Below are 4,451 nucleotides of genomic sequence, written 5' to 3'. Positions count from 1 at the left end.
CGGGATTTTCAATTCTGTCTACACATTGCCTTTTCTTTTACAGGGAAAATGGAAAGATGCTGGTGGCTGTGGTCATATTGTCCAATACCTTAAACCCATGTATTCCACATTAGAAGACAGGTTCAAAACATGAGTGTAAACATAAAACATATCTTATTAATAACTGCAGATGATAAACAAAGAAAAGTTCAATATCCGATAGAATCCTATTTATAAACATCAGGTGCACTACATCATATATTTTTTTTTATACAAGAAATTCTGAAATAGAAAACAAATAATTAAATAAAGTCCTAAAAAATAAAGACTTAGTATTTGATATGTCTTTATCAGAACTAAAACTTCTATCATAAAAGCAGTAGCAGTCATATATTATTACAGGTAAAATTTATCAAACAGAAACATCCAATGAATTGATATCAATTATATTAACATTGACTAAAAAATAAGAAAACATTATCATTAGGACAGGGTTTCCGAATTTCTGAAATTAAATTAAACTAGTGTTGTAGCATTGTGAAAAAATAGAGAAAAGAGTTTAAAAATATGTGTTTAAAGTATAACATACGTTGTTTTAAATTCTGTTGCTATAATTCATGCTGTCGAGTTCCAGAGATGATTATTGTTTTTCATTTTTTTTTAAAGTCTTAACATAATACAAGTAAACAGTATTTATCGGTTGAAGCGTTTACTGTCTTTGATTTATAAATTGAAACGGAAAGTAGATTTACGAAAAACTGTTATCTTTGAAAAAAGAGATATACATTTGTTTTTATTTATAATCTATCTATTTCTATTTATTCGTTCAAAGCTCGGCTAACTAGAAGGAAAATAAGCAGAATGTCAAGTGAACGTAGATACGGATTTTTCAGATGTTTTGATTGTGGAGCACAATGGGAAAGTTCCAATGTTTACTGCGTTCAAGGGACTGACAGTGTAAGTAAAGTTCGGCAGATGAAATGTATATCGTGGACATTTTTTTTATACTAGAGACAAAAAAAATTAGCGAATTTAAATACAACCATTTTGGATTTTGAATTTTCACAATTCACTTGTGTTGACATACGTTAACGTTTTAAAAATCTTAGAACAGTTAATTGATTAGTTCTAACAATCTTTTAGAAGCAAACTGTGAACACTATATTTTATGATTTGCACTTTAAAATTATCTGGCATAAGAATCACCCAACAGAGGCTCTCAAATAAATAAAACAAGGAAGGTCAGATCCCCCAAAAAGTTTATGAGCATTCTATTATGACGTGCTTCTTTTGCTTCGTAAACATCACCGTGATAAAATGCTCAATATATCTATACTTAGCGCAGACTCAGAGATATACGAAATAATGGATTTTACAATATACCTCCCACATGTATCGGAACCTATTTTCAAACGCTATGCAATTGCAAATAGACTACAGAACTTTTATTCTCATTAGGATGCATAACAAAAAGAATGAATGCTAAAGGGCTATGATAAATCATAAACAATCAAAATAAAATAAAATTCCGCGAAAGTCCACTACTGTCTTTAGTGCATTTAATCAATTCAAAACATGACGTCATACAAATGAAAACGCTGAAGCTAAAGGTTTTTACCATTTCGTGAACCATCGATATTCGTACAATATTGTATCAAAATTGATTTTTGAGGTAGCTTTTATTTTATTTTCGATTCTATTGCATCATTCGCATATTTTCTGGATTCAGTAAAAGAGGGACGAAAGATACCAAAGGGACAGTCAAACTCATAAATCTAAAATAAACCGACAACGCCATGGCTAAAAATATCAAAACAAACAGACAAACAATAGTACACATGACACAACATAGAAAACTAAAGGATAAACAACACGAACCCCACCAAAAACTAGGGGTGATCTCAAGTATGTAAGTAAGTCAACACGGCGGCTCCTTAGTAACGAAATGTCAAATTTGGATTTGACGATAGCTTCCGAGAAAAATTAAAAATGTTGGGTTTGAGATTTAAAATAAATTAAAAACATATTTTCTAGCGTTTATTTACGAAATAATTCCTGCATCCAACATAAGTTAGAATGAGTGAGCTTCATCTAACAAGGAGTAAAAAAGAACAGACACAAACACGGCATACCTACCCTTGCACCAGTTTCTTAATGACCGTTTTTGTTCTATTTAAATCGAAATAATTAATGGAAGCCATACATTTGTTGTAAATTTACACATGGCCAGAGCCGTGATATTCGTAAATTTTGTTCCTCGCTAACTCTCAGGATAAAATTCGAATATCACGGCCCAGGCCATGTGTAAATTTCTAACAAATATATGGCTTCCATGAACTATTTCTTAATTGAATACTAAAAGTTCCAAAACGTTGTACAAATTATGAACCATGTCATATTTTTTCTCTCAAAATGTTTGTGAAATCTTTACATTAAATCATTTGGATGTGTATTGATTACATTTAAGTTTGTGAAATGATTTATTTTGATAAGATGACTGGTAATTGACTTTGGAATATCTAGCTAACTATTGGATGTTTATGGTGTTATATATATAGGTATTTCCTATATGAGTGTCATTTAGGTTATAAAACCCTCTTACTTTAATACGTAAACGTATATAAAAAAATATCATACATTATTATTCCAATTTAAAAAACATACAAAAGAAAGTTTCGCTTTTGTATCATTTTCATAAACATACATTTCCCTATTTCCAGGCATACTACGCTCAAGATTGCAAAAAGTGCAATACCGCCTGTAATTCTTACAGAGTTGAAAGGCTGAAATGCTCGATTTGTGGTCAGATCAACTGTACTTGTTCCCGGGAGGAAAGAGCCCAACGCCATACCGATCCAAACAAGCCCCACCGCAGCGATCTTTGTCATAAATGTAAAAGTGGACACCCCTGCCGTAACTGAAATGGCGTGTCTGGATACCTTTCAACAATTGCAGAAGAATCAGAAACTGAATGTAAATGCTTAATTTGTTGAACGTAAATTTATGTTTAATCAGGTGTATAAATTAGTTTTGTTATAGCTTATCTTTTAGAGTTTGAACTTTATCATTTGCTTATTTGTTAGGCGAACCATTAATATATTTTTTTAGTTATATAAACATATATTTAACAAAAATAGACAATCTTGTTTATATATGTCTATTCCGTTTATCTGTTTAATGATTTGATTAGCTAATGATAACACGGTTGTACACTTTCAATAGATTGTAAAATATGGGGACATTAATGTCAGTGATTAGTTTAAAGTCGTTTGAAACGAGTGTTTTGAAACTATAATGATAATGAATGTCTTGAACCGATGCATGTATATACTTAACAAAGTCCTGTATTCAAACTTTTATATCTTATGTTTTATTGTCGAAATTTACAGAACTTGACCTCAAAAACAGTTAACATAGGATTAAGGAGCACATGAAAAGAAGTAAGATAAGAGACATGCATTAGACCGATGATTAAAAAGTTTTTTTTGGTATATATATTTTCTATGCATTTCCATTTGTTAATTACGCTCTGTTATAACAGTTAAATGATTTTGGTGAATTATTTTTTTTCTTTCAGAATACAACTTCCACGTTTGTTTGCTTTTTCTTTCACCCCGGTTTATTCATTCCACTTTCATTGGTCGGATGCTAAAGTACTAGCGAGAATTTTATTTGTTATGGAAGATGGCCATTGTTATATTATTGTTCGTTTCTGTGTGTGTTGCATTTTAACGTTGAGTCGTTTGTGTTTTCTCTTATTTTTGAGAAATTGAGATAAGACGTGGCACGGTACTTGTCTATCCCAAATTCATGTATTTGGTTTTCATGTTATATTTGTTATTCTCGTGGTGTTTTGTCTGATGCTTGGTCCGTTTCTGTGTGTGTTACAAAGAATGATTTTGAAACCAAAAAAATTGATATTTGTTAAAATATTTTAAATATTACGATTTATTAACAAGTTTTCTTTAAATAGAAAAAAAAAGTCTAACCATTGAATTGCAAATCTGTTTCCAAATTTACAGATTTAGGCAAATAACTAGACCGATTTTGTACTGTGATTGTACAATCCAAGATGGCGGTATACCATGAATCTACCTTAAGCTATCTTTTAGTAACTGAGTGTACTGTTAGATCGTATTTTGTTTCTTGGTTGTGCTTTATGTCGATCTGGTGACATGTTTTTCCTTTTTCAATAAATTTGTTTTTCTTATGTTGTGCTGTTAAACCAATGTCTAAGGTTATGGAAAGGTTAAAGCTCTCGCAGAATTTTTAACACTGCCACATTATGTTTGTACATGTCCGAAGTCCGTTTTCGTTGGTCGCTGTACGTGTGATTTTTTGTCAATTGTGTTCTCCAATTTATTTATATTGTAGTCCTGTGTTGTCATTTTGATGTTATATTTCACATAGACATAAAAGTACGAGGTTTGGCATGCCACAAAACCAGGTTCAACCCACCATTTTTTCCTTTA

General features: G+C 31.1%; 1 long non-coding RNA gene across 1 annotated transcript; it reads left to right on the top strand.

The window, feature by feature from the left end:
• The first annotated feature begins 782 nt into the window (after window positions 1-782).
• LOC143067399 (uncharacterized) lies at window positions 783-3,574 on the top strand. Its single transcript, XR_012975943.1, has 2 exons — window positions 783-936; window positions 2,700-3,574. It is a non-coding gene; the product is annotated as an uncharacterized LOC143067399 (long non-coding RNA).
• Window positions 3,575-4,451: the final 877 nt, after the last annotated feature.

Source organism: Mytilus galloprovincialis, chromosome 3, assembly GCF_965363235.1.
Source record: "Mytilus galloprovincialis chromosome 3, xbMytGall1.hap1.1, whole genome shotgun sequence".
Classification (NCBI taxonomy): domain Eukaryota; kingdom Metazoa; phylum Mollusca; class Bivalvia; order Mytilida; family Mytilidae; genus Mytilus; species Mytilus galloprovincialis.
The sequence above is the reverse complement of the archived record's forward strand: the minus strand, read 5'-3'. Positions and strand labels throughout refer to the sequence as shown.